Source organism: Arvicola amphibius, chromosome 1, assembly GCF_903992535.2.
Source record: "Arvicola amphibius chromosome 1, mArvAmp1.2, whole genome shotgun sequence".
NCBI classification, from domain to species: Eukaryota; Metazoa; Chordata; class Mammalia; order Rodentia; family Cricetidae; genus Arvicola; species Arvicola amphibius.
The window spans coordinates 95,852,023-95,864,619 of NC_052047.1; the positions used below are offsets into that span (position 1 = coordinate 95,852,023).

Here is a 12,597-nt window from a genome sequence, read left to right on the forward strand (position 1 = left end):
TTGGAGTGGGAAAAAGATGAGTACTTTTTTTCTAAGATCCCATCAAATCTGAGGGCTGTAGAGATGGCTCAGTAAGGAAGCACTTGCTGATCTTGCAGATGACCTGAGTTCAGTTCCCAGAACCTATGTCAAGTAACTCTTGAAAGCCTGTTACTCCAGCTTTGTAGTATCTGATGTTTTCTTTTGACCACAATGGACAACTACAGTCAGATGCACATAAAAGCATAGAGAAGTACACATAATTATATATCTCTTTAAAACAAGAACTAAGCAAATCAAAGGTTTTGAAGAAAGAATCCTCATAAATCTGGAAATTGCTAAGAACAGTTTCATAAGGTTTCTATTTTAAAGTCAGTGTCAGGCTGTATACGAAGTTGGTACCTCAATAGTTTGGTATCTCAACAGTGTGTGAGCTTACACTCACACTTTCATTAGCAGTTCTCATTTTGACTTTATATTGTATATACAGATTGTTCTTAGGTGTCTACACCTGCCCTCCATTTCACAAATGTCTGCATTCACATATATATGATGAAAGATAACCTCAACACTTTGAGAAAGAATACACTGAGTCTGGAACTTACTCTGTTATTCAGTGTCTTCCCAGAATGCACTAAGGGAATGCTCATCAAATAAGCTATACAAAGCCAGATAGTGTGAGATAAATTACTATAAGTCACAGCTTGACTAGTTGCTCAGTAAACTTGAAAAGCTATTGTCATCACTGTTGGGTTAGAGGAAACCTGATACCACACACAATTCACATAAAGTGAATATAAATACTTAAGAATATAGTAAGGTCTCTTCCATGAATTCATGTATTTTCATATACTAAGTCAGAAGGTGTATTACATTAAATCATGCCATCAAAACAGATCCTGACAATTTGACACATAGTTTGTTTTCTGTGATAACATACTGACAAGACACTTGGGGAGAAAATGATTTATTAACAATATGGAGGGAAGCCAGGGCAGAAGCTTAAGCAAGGAGCTGAAGGCAGAAGCTGATGCAGGGCCCATTAAGAAAAGCTGCTTAAGGTCTTTCTTTGCATCATTGACTTTTACTTTGCCTTATTGTGTCTTATTTCTCCTGTTTGGTTGTTGTCTCTTGGAAGCCTGCTTTTATCTTGGGGGAAAAAAAGAGGGGATATGGATCTCGAGGAGAGGAAATTAGGGGGACAACGAGTTAAGAGAGGGGAACTGTGGTTAGGATGCATTGTATAAGAGAAGAACCTATTTTCAATCAAAAGAATTTTGCATAAATAAAATTATACAGTACACAGGACTTGGGAGTTCAGCATCTTTTAAAAAAAAGAAAATAATTTTTATTTAAACTTATTATATATCTATGATTATGTCTGTTTGTGTATCTGGAATATATACTCAACATCACTGTCTTTCCTGTAGTATAATTCCTAGTATTGAAACATGTGGTAGTCATACAACTTGTTTATCAACTTTATATTACACTGTTAGTTCAGTTTTAGTTTTTCACTCAACAAAAATACTAAGAATATTGTATGCATGCATAGACATGTGCGCAGTATTTCATTTGCTTAGTTATTCTTAAAAGTGCAATGCCTACTGGGCAGTGGTGGCACAGGCCTTTAATACCAGCACTTAGGGGGCAAGGGCATGAAGATCTCTGTGAGTTTAGGGCTAGCCTGGTATACAGAGCAAGTTCCAGGACTGGTTCCATAACTGCTGAGAAACCCTGTCACAAAAAATTCATTCTCTTTATCTTCACTGATTCCTTCCCTCCCTCCCTTCTCTGTTCCTCCTCTCTCTGTCTTTGTCTGTCTCTGTTTCTCTCTCTCTCTCTCTCTCTCTCTCTCTCTTTCTCTCTCTCCCTCTGTCTCTCTCTCTCTCTCTCTCTCTCTCACACACACACACACACACACACACCCTGGAGTGGATTTTAATGCATCTTTAGACATGTATGCATGGGTCTTAACAGGCATTGACTCATGAAAAGTGGGTTCCGGGAATGCATGACTAAGTACAGCTGAGAGAAGTATCCGTTAAACAATTTGGATATTACCAGCAATACTGCTTTCTTTAAAGTCTCCATGGTTGGGCTGGGGAGAAGACTCTGTCAGTAAAGCATGTAGCACGAGGACCTAAAGTCTTATCCCCAGATTACACATAAAAAAAGCTGGGCATGGTGACACATACTTGAAGCCCCAACACTGGGGAGGCAGATAGGAGGTCCCTGGGGCAGGGGTGAGGAGGTAGGGGTGAGATATGTGTGCTAGCTTGCTAGCCATCCAGTCCAGCCCACTTGATGAGTTCCAGGGTAATGAGAGACCCCGTTTCAAAAAAGAGGTAGATTCATCAAAGTTGTCCTCTGGCTTCTATGCATGCATACATACATGTGTGTGCGTGTGCACACACATATGACAAGCAAACAAAAATAGTTGTTTTATTTAAAGGATGATGGAGACATAAACTTTTTTTTGCTAAGGGCTTAAAATGATCTAAAATATGCAAGACTGTGTTGATGACATTTAAGAAAAATAAATAGAACAAAGCAAAAAGAAAAAGAAAGAAAAATGGGCCTTACTTCTGTTGTATGATAAAACATTGACTTTCATGGACCTGACCAATTGTTTCTCAAAGTCTTCCTATGATTTTTACATATCCTGGAATGTTTCAGAATTTCCATAGTTCCATGCCTCTGCCAGATGCCATGACATTTTCCAGCTTTATCTGTTTTAGTAATTGTGTAGAAATATATTGTGTAACTTTAATATACATTACCGTGATGATTTAGTTTCAGTTGCCTTTTTTATTACCATACATATAACTTCCTTTACTAAGTACTTATATAAACGACTCACTCTAACATTACTTAATGGGATTGTTTTCTTATTTTAATCATGATACATTACATTTTTATGTTTCCAGGTTGACTAATTTCCTCTCTGTCTAATCAGCCTCATTTAACCCTTCTCATAATATAAAAATACTGCAGTGGCTGACAAGGAGGGCTGACTGAGAAGCCAAGGACGATGGCACTGGGTTTTGATTCTTCTGTAGGTACTGGCTTTGTGAGAGCCTAGTCTGTTTGGACCCTCACCTTCCTAGGCCTGGATGGATGGGGGAGGAACTTGGACTTCCCACAGGGCAGGGAACCCTGACTGCTCCTTGGACTGGAGAGAAAGGAGGAGGGTGGTGGGGGGAGGTGAAGGGAAATGGGAGGAGGGGAGGAGGTGAAAATTCGTAAAATTATATAATTTAATAAAAAAATACTGTAGTGAATTCTTAGCTTTAGGTTTTGCTGTGATGCTAAAATATATTTTTTCAATTTGAAATGATCCATGATCAGGAGCAATTATCTCACTTTATGCATTTGAAAGAATTCGAATAAAATACACCATGATGTAGCCTCTTACTTTTGCATTGTTTTGTTTTATGTTTTTCATTATTCATTGGGCTACTGGGAGTCAATTATCATTTTAGGATAATTAAAACAATAAAAATGTATTACACAGATGCTGTTTTTTTTCTTTTTTCTTTTTCATGGTTTTTTTTTTATTAAAATTTCCATTTCCTCCCCTCCTCCTCCTCCTTCCCTCCCCTCCCCTCTACCCATACCCCCACTCCCTCCCTCTCCAGGCCATGGAGCCATCAGGGTTCCCTACTCTATGTTAAGTCCAAGGTCCTCCAATCCCCCCAGGTCCAGGAAGATGATCAACCAAGCTGACAAGGCCCACACAGAGCCCGTCCACGCTGTAGAATCCAAGCCCATTGCCATTGCCCTTGGCTCTCAGTCAGCCTCCACCTCCACAGTTGGCCACATTCAGAGAGTCCAGTTTGGTCGCATGTTCCATCAGTCCCATTCCAACTGGAGTTGGTGCTCTCCCATTAGTTCTGTCCCACCGTCTCCATGGGTGAACGCACCCCTCACGGTCCGTTTAAATTTCAATAGAGTTTATATACTAACTATATATTGTAAAATAAAAGCACCCCCAAATTGAAAATGCATTTACTTCCTTTTTCATCAAGAATCAGAGCTGAGCCTAACCTTAACTTTGCTATGAACATTTACAGTATCCAACAAGTGGGGCCAAGTGGAACACAGAAAAACAGCTCATGGATACACAACACTGACAATTTTAAATATGCTGGGGTCTAAAACACAGAGCAGAACATCATTCAACACTGGAAAGACATTCTACTGTGGAATACAGGGTTGACTCTTTCTGTGAATACCTGGCACACTGCCAGCTTCGGAACACTGCCCTGTCCAGAAACCAGAAGGAATTCCAAGTGGCCTCTCCTACTGAAGAATGCTGCTCTTCATTGTCCACTCAGAATTCAAGAGAGGCACTCATTTTCCCCAATTTCAGAGCCTGAATGTGTTCCACATTGACTCTCCAACATCATGTGTTTCTTAGTTGCATTATAAAATAATAAAAACTTAAATTTCAACCCTGATTTTACTGAATGCAGCTGCTTTTAGAGTACAATACTGAAAGAAATTAAAAGAAAGTTTATATTTAGCCATCTGTGCACATATCTGAAACCTGGTCATTCCTGAGGCAATACACTTACCTGTATGTAACTATCATCTCATGTCATAAATCCTCTTCCTGGAAGCTTTCTTATATTATGTGTTTCAAGTATACATAATCTTTGTTTTTATTTAATTTTTCAATCTATTAACTAACTTGCTATTTGAAACAGCGTCTGTGTAGCCCAGTTTGGATTCAAAGTTGTGTGGATGAGACCAGCCTTGAACTCCTGATCCTCCCATCTCCATAAAGGGCTGGAATTACCAGGATATGTCAATACACTAATGACTGCTTCATATCTTGCTTCTTGGTGACAACTGGCATCTCCCCCAACTCTACTTTCTTTCCTCCCTTTATCTTTGCTTTGAATTTCCCATCTGACTGTATTCTGCCTGACTATTGACCAAATCAGATTCTTTATTAACCAATGGTAATAAAACATTTGAAACATTCCCACATCATCTCCCCTTTTCTGTTCTAATTAAAAAGAAAGGTTTCAACTTTAACATTGTAAAACTTACATATAACAAAATGGTCATCAAGCAAGAATTAAAGTTACAATATATGCTCTATTTGTATTAGATAAAACTAAAGAAAATACTCTATTATCTATACTATCCTTATAAATCTAAAGTTTAATATCTAATTTTAAACTTTCATAATAACTAAGAAAAACATAATTATTACTAACTCATCGTTCAATCCATCGAAGAAACCCCAGAAGGATATACTATTATCTGAGTAAACAGGACATGCACTGTAAGATACTTCAAATTCTAAAAATGACAGAAATATCTAGTGTGTGGGAGAGAAACCCCCAACTGCACTAAGATTAATGTGGTACACAATTCTGACAGTGGAGGTCCTCCTCAGTGGATACTGGCAAGTAGACCATCCTTGCTACTGATACATGCTGTACTCGCTAATTATCTTCTAAAAGTCCAGAGACATGAATGTTCCAAGAAAAATAGTATGAACTTGACTTGCCTCTTTGTAGTGCAAACCTTCAGTGTATTATTTACTGTCAAGTTTACATCTATATTACCATGGCATTTTTTCTAGGGGAATATTAAAAATCATGAAAACCAGAATAGCTGCTTCAAAAGTTCCCCAAAAGATAAGTCACATGCAAGGATCATTGACCTGATGCCCTTTATTTTTGCTTGGATTCTCTTCAAGTTAATTATTTGGGGGCCATTAGCAATGATTGAACTCATGAACTTTTCTTAGAAAATTGTTTCTGTAGCCCCTGAAAAAGTCCTGAGTTTCCTCCCTTTGCTTTCCAGGAAGTAACCTTAGTTCGACCCTATTTGGGAGTCTTTTCTGTGTATTGGAGATAGTTACTTGCCACTATGTAAACTCAAGAACAACAGAGAACTGTATGAATTCAGGACAAGATGACAAGGTTCAGCATGGATAAGGAAAACTGGCAGCAGATTACAGGCATAAAACTCCTGTTACATTATGCTTAGATTTTCTTATAAAAATCTACAAAATAGAGGCTCATATACAATAAGCCTTTATAAAGAATTCATCAATAAGAGCAAGAATGACTAGGATAACAGAACAGAATGTATCAGCAGTAAAAGAATAATATAGATGAATATAAGAAGTATAATGTATTAAGAATTTTCATTTTAAATAGATTTATTTACATCAGGTTGCTAAGATGTTACCTAATTTAGAAATAAAAGAATTTTATTTCACAGATTTTATAATTATAAATAAAAATATTACAAACATTGAATAACAAATACAATGGTTACTAAGCCTGAGAAAGTTCTCTTAGTCTAATTTCAAGCAATATGATTAGCTATTGAAAGTTAATAATATGAGACAAGGATTGAGCAACCTCCAGGAGCAGGCAAGGCCTGAGTGGGGCATCAAGTAATGTAGTGATGAGCTGCGGGCAGGCCTGCTTCTCATCTTGCCTGGCTCCTGGCCACCGGCTAGCTTAAAACCCAAAATAACAACACACAAATTGTATTCTTTTAAATACTGCCTGGCCCATTATTTTCAGCCTCTTACTCACATCTTGACTAACCCATATCTAATAAACTGTGTAGCACCACAAAGTGGTGCCTTACCAGGTAGATTCTAGCGTACGTCCATCTTGGGCTGGAGCTTCATCGCGTCTGGCTTCTCTCTGAGGAGAGGCACGGCGGTCCTGTCTAACTTAGGAGAGGCATAGCATCTGACTGAGCCATCTACCTCACTTCCTTCTTCCTGTTCTGTCTACTCCACCCACCTAAGGGCTGGCCAATCAAATGAGCCAGGCAGTTTCTTTATTAGCCAATGGGAATCCTCCACCAAAGTAACCTCCAGGAGCACCAAGCAACTGAAACTGTGGCCCCATCTCTGCCTCAAAAAGCCACCATCAGAGCCTTGAACACAGTAGAACCTGGATGAATGGTCACCAAAGACACAGCCCCAAATACACCAATTGGAGGAAAAACATGGGTAGACAACAATGTAAGAACATACTCAACAACAGAAAGAGCAACATAACACCAAGAAAAACAAGTGTCTCTACAACAGCAAGACTTGAATACCCCAACACAGAAGAAGCAGAAGAAAGACTTTAAAAATAACTTTAGAAAAATGATTGAGGCCCTTAAAAAGAAAATGAAAAATTTCCTCAAAGAAGTGGAGAAAAAGATGAGCAAAAAGTCATCTAAACTTTTTAACTTGAAAATTAGACTAAGCCACAGAACTTTCTCAGGCTAATCGAGTAGGTAAAATAAGCAATTAAAGAGTTGAAAACTGAAGTAGAGACAATACAGAAAACACAAACAAGGGAATTCTGGAAGCAGAAAATATGGGTAAGTGATCAGGAACCACAAATCCAAGCACAAAGAGTAGAATACAGGAGATGAAAAACACTGGAGTACTACACAGCTTTAAAAAAAATAAGACATCTTGAAAATTGAAAGGAAATGAGTGGATCTAGAAAAAAAACATACTGAGTGAAATATAAATATGATATATACTCATTCATAAGTGACTTTCAAGCATAAAGCAAAGAAAAACAAGCTTGGAGTCTACAACTCCAGAGAATGTGGACAACAAAAATGATGCTGAAAGAGCCATACATGGATCTAAACGGGAATGAGAAAATGTCAAGATCTCCTGAGTAAATTGGGAGAGAGGAGGCACAAGAGAGAGTAGAAGTGGAGGAGGAGGAAGGGAGGGGGTGTGAAAAATATGCATAGCTCAATAAATACAATAAAAAGTTAGCAATGTACTTCTCAAAGTTTTATGATACTCCTGGACTTACTCAGATGTTATCTAAAATATCTTGAAATTGCAAACTGAGCTCAGGCTGCCCTATTAAGCTTGCTTAAGCTAAAATGATGTGCAGAATTTTGGGGATAGGGATACGGGGTTGATAATAAAATCTATTCTATCTGTACTTAAACTGTAACACAGGCAATGCTAGAGAAGTATGCCCAGGACAAAATGATGTGATCTGTATCTACTGAGAAATCAAGAATTCCTTAAAATCTATATAAATAAAGAAAATTTCTCATTGCTAGTCAGTCAGATTTTCAAAGTCCCCCCATCTGAGTATCTTACTCGACCTTCCCTTTACCTGATTTTTACATCCTCTCTAGAACCTGTTTCACTGCTGAGGAACATCACCATCAAATGGACCTCTTTTTGTATAAAATACTATCCACTGGAATAAAAAGAGGTTGATATGACTTTCAGGTCTTCAGAAACAACAAGTGGAATAATTTGTATATATGGATTATATATTTGAGGAACCTGAGTGGGTATAGATACTCAGAACACAGTTTGATCTTTACTCCAATTATCCTAACTCAGTTCATCAGAAAGTGGTACAAGATATGAATGTATGAGTAGTCAGCACTGGAATACTTTGATAGGAAATATAAAGCCTTGATTTTATTAACCACTTTTGTGATTTACTGAGCATTGACTATATTGAAAAGTTTTCTGAGCAATAGAAAAACACCATCTTGCTCTCTTTTTGTGGTGCCCCCTAGGTGGTTGACTGTGTCAAGATGAAGCTGCATGTTTCCATCCACACCATCATCTGTCAGAAACTCACTGAATTAGAGAATGAATGCAAACTTTGTGCTCTCTATAAGAAGTGCATGACCATGGAAGTAGCTGCTGATATTCTTGCTGAAGAGTGGAAGGGCTATGTGTTAATCAGTGGCAGGAATGACAAGCAAAGTTTTCCTATGAAGCAACGTGTTTTGACCCATGGCAGAGTGTGCCTGCTGTTGAGTTAAGGGGATTGTTATTATAGACCTAGGAGAGGAAGAACAAGTCTGTTTGAAGATGCATTGTGGATGCCAATCTCAATGTATTCAACTTGGTTATTCTAAGAAATGAAGAGAAGAATATTTGTAGATACAACTGTGCCTCATCTGTTGGGACCTAAAAGAGATAACAGAATCTGAAAGCTTTTTAATCTCTCTACAGAAGATGATGTATACCAACACATTGTCAGAAAGCCCTTAAAGAAAAAAGATAAGAAACCCAGGTCCAAAGCACCAAAGATTCAGTATTGTATTATTCCACATGCCCTGCAACTCAAACGGTAATATCTTGCTCTGAAGAAAATAACATACTAAGAAAAGCAAGGAGGAAACATCAGAATATGCTAAACTTTGCCTAATAGAATGAAGGAGGCCAAAGAAAAGCACCTGGAACAAATTGCCAGAAGACATAGGCTGTCCTCAATGAAAGCGTCCACTTCTAAGTTCAGTCCAAAATAAGTCTTTAACAATAACAAATAACCTACAGATCTGAAACAGCAGAATCTTTATGGCACAGAACAATAACTGGATAGTCAAGAGGAGCCCCAGGAAGAGCCCATTACCAGTAGTGTAACATAAGCAAGAGGCTTCAAGCCAGACCAATAATCCATGGCAATAAACACTTGTGAGTAAAGATGGATAAACTAAAAGGAAAATACTGTGACCACATTACAGCTTCTATGACAAGATTCTCCTTTGTGTGTATATGTGTGTTATTTTGTTTGTTTGTCTGGTTTAGCTTTTGGTTTTGTTTTGGAGGGGGGATTGCAAGTGCAGAGGGCAGATGTGAGGGGACAGAGAGAAAGTGGGATTAAAATGCATAATGTGAAATACACAAAGAATTAATAAAAATTAAAAAGAGTAGCAAATAAATAATCACACCTTAAAATAAAAAATGCTGTCTTATCCTCAAATAATTACATTTTCCATTCAACTGTGCAAAGTATGAGTTTGTACAAAAGAGGTTACCATGTAGAAATTGTAAGGATGATTTGTCAGCTTTGAATCATGAGTGAATAACACTCTCAACACAATGTAGTTCAGTGTGAATAACTTATTATTGACTATTAATTGTATGCTTTAGGAAGTTGAAAATTAAGTGGGATTTAGCATTAGTTTCAAGCATTGACTGAACAGCAGTTCTACGGGAAATAACACTGCAGGATGATTGCACTTTGCAAGTTTAGAGTAGGCTTAAATACGCAAAAGGAAGAAATAAGGGAATAACTCACCCTTAAATTGGAGCTAAAAGGTAAATATCAATTAGAAAGTTTATTCATCCATATTGTACATGCAGTGAAATATGGCACTCAAAAGCATTGAGCTAAGAAAGTTCTATTCTGGGAAATTAGCATCAGTGATAGGCAGATGTAGTGTTCCCCAAGTGAGTTAAGGGAGAAACATTAGGGACAAAAAATGTATATGAGGAAAGGAAAGGACAGTACATAAACAAATTAAGAACAGATTATAAAATCTCATGCTAGGAAGCTTCAGATAGTATTTTGTTTTCTGGTTTGTTGAAAAGTGAAGTATTAATCACTGTTAATATGACAGATACTTGCACCTTAATCTTTAATCTTAGTTCTGTGTTAAGAAACATCAAATCCATCAAATCCTGGAATTCTATGACAACTTATTTTATTAAAACAAAATCAGCAATATCATATTTTCATCTATGTAGAAAAAGTTTTTAGTATCTAGTTTCTGGCACGATGTCATGTTACTTTTTCATTGTTTGGTTAGAATATTTCAGTGTGACTATGTTAATTTAGCATACTCAGTTAAATATTAGATTCACTCTTTATGTATTAGAGATATATCATTGGTGTCTCTCATTAATAGGGCTGATGATTTATGACAATTATAGAGGCAGTCAACTTCAGCTAAATGTGCTATGTACTAAACTGATGTTATTCATGTATTCTAAACATAATTTAATTTAAAAATAAAGTGCCTATAATGAAAAAAGATGATTTTGAGTTTTTTAAAGGGATAAAGATATTCTGAATGAGTTAAGCACAGGAGGGATGTGAGAAAGCACACTGAGGAAAAGGTCAAGGAGAAGTAAGGGAATGTTCCTGAGTCACAGTGGTACACACTAAGTGTGTACCCTACACACAATACTAACAATAACGCAAATTTAAAATTTCCTAAGGTCAGAGAAACGAATATATGATGGGTACCACCAATGCTTGTGTTTTTTTTTTTTTCTTTTTTCTTTTTTTTGGTTTTTCGAGACAGGGTTTCTCTGCAGCTTTTTCTTAGAGCCTGTCCTGGAACTAGCTCTTGTAGACCAGGCTGGCCTCGAACTCACAGAGATCTGCCTGCCTCTGCCTCCCGAGTGCTGGGATTAAAGGCATGTGCCACCACCGCCCGGCCATGCTTGTGTTCTAATGTCTCTTCTTATGGATAATAATATTTTAATGACTAAAGGGACATTAAAAGAGTAATTACCTAAATTTGAAAAAAAATCTTGTTTTATGTAATATTCTCAACTTAAACAAGCCTCTTCACAACAGTGAGAGACATCTGGCTAACTGAGGGAAGAAGAAGTGTGAATAAGAAGATTGTCTGAGAGACACAAGGATCTGACTTAAGACCTGGGCACACTTGGCATCTGGAAGTACAAGGAAACAAGTTATCTTCCAGAGGATGCAGGAATGGACAGTGGCCCTAAGACATGAAGGTTTTAGACTAGTGGGACTCCAGCCAGACTGTCAAAGCTGCCAGGTGATAAACTTGAGTTGGTTTAACCCAAAATCTCATGGAAATTCATTAGCAAGGAAACAAGAAACTGATGCTGTGCGGATGTGGTTAAACTCCTTTCTGTATTGAGGATCTGAGGCGAGGAAGTGTGAATAACACAAGAAACCTTAAATTGCTAAACCAGCACGATAAGACACTCTACCCTTCTAAAAAAACGTAAAGGGGAAGGTAGGGCACCTGTTCCTGAAAGCTGCATTTAGTGACTAAATGTTCCTGATTGTTTAAATCTACATCTTACTGTTTTTGATTGACACACACTCTAGGGAGGAAATAAATACGTATTTTCCCTTGCTATGAGTATATTACTCCAAGTTAAGCTGATCAATATGATGAAATAGACACTTAATGGATTATTCCCGAGACAATGCACTCAGCTAAGAAGAGCAAGAAAATATCTACCATTCATTCTTGTTTCAGAAGATCTGGAGCTGTATCAATATGCTTCCGTGAGGGTTGAAAAAGTTAGCAATGTACTTCTCAAAGGGGAGAGAAGGTAGGAGAGGTAGGGTGGTAGGGATGCAGAGAAGAGGCGAGGCATCTAGAAACTATCCAGATTTTATTCTTGTGACACCATTGGACTGGGAAAATCTCATTGTGGAAAAAATATTTTGTTTCTGGTCTCTACCTCTATTTTCAACTAGCTTTTTAAAGACTAATGTCATGTTATTAAAAAATCAATTCAATATTTTCCAAATGCCTCCAAAGGGAGAGTTCTAGCTCAGCATACAGATTATCATCTAAGATGCTATTGCCTTATTTCTTTTAGTGCATAATTTGCCCAACACAAAGGTTGTATTCAGGAACAGTTATAGTAAACACTAATTCAAAGAATTAAAAAGTAGTTGCCTTTCATAGCCTTTCCTTAGACTGTAATAATTTGCCTTACAAATATAATTACAATATAATAGCACTTTAGTATACAACTATTATGCTAGACATTGATTTTGAATAACTAAACATTTTTTTCAATTCATATATTTTAAAATAAATATATAGCATTTTGTTCTTATTCCTGGTGAA

General features: G+C 37.2%; 1 pseudogene; it reads left to right on the plus strand.

The window, feature by feature from the left end:
- The first annotated feature begins 8,547 nt into the window (after nt 1–8,547).
- LOC119814201 lies at nt 8,548–9,344 on the plus strand (annotated as a pseudogene).
- Nucleotides 9,345–12,597: the final 3,253 nt, after the last annotated feature.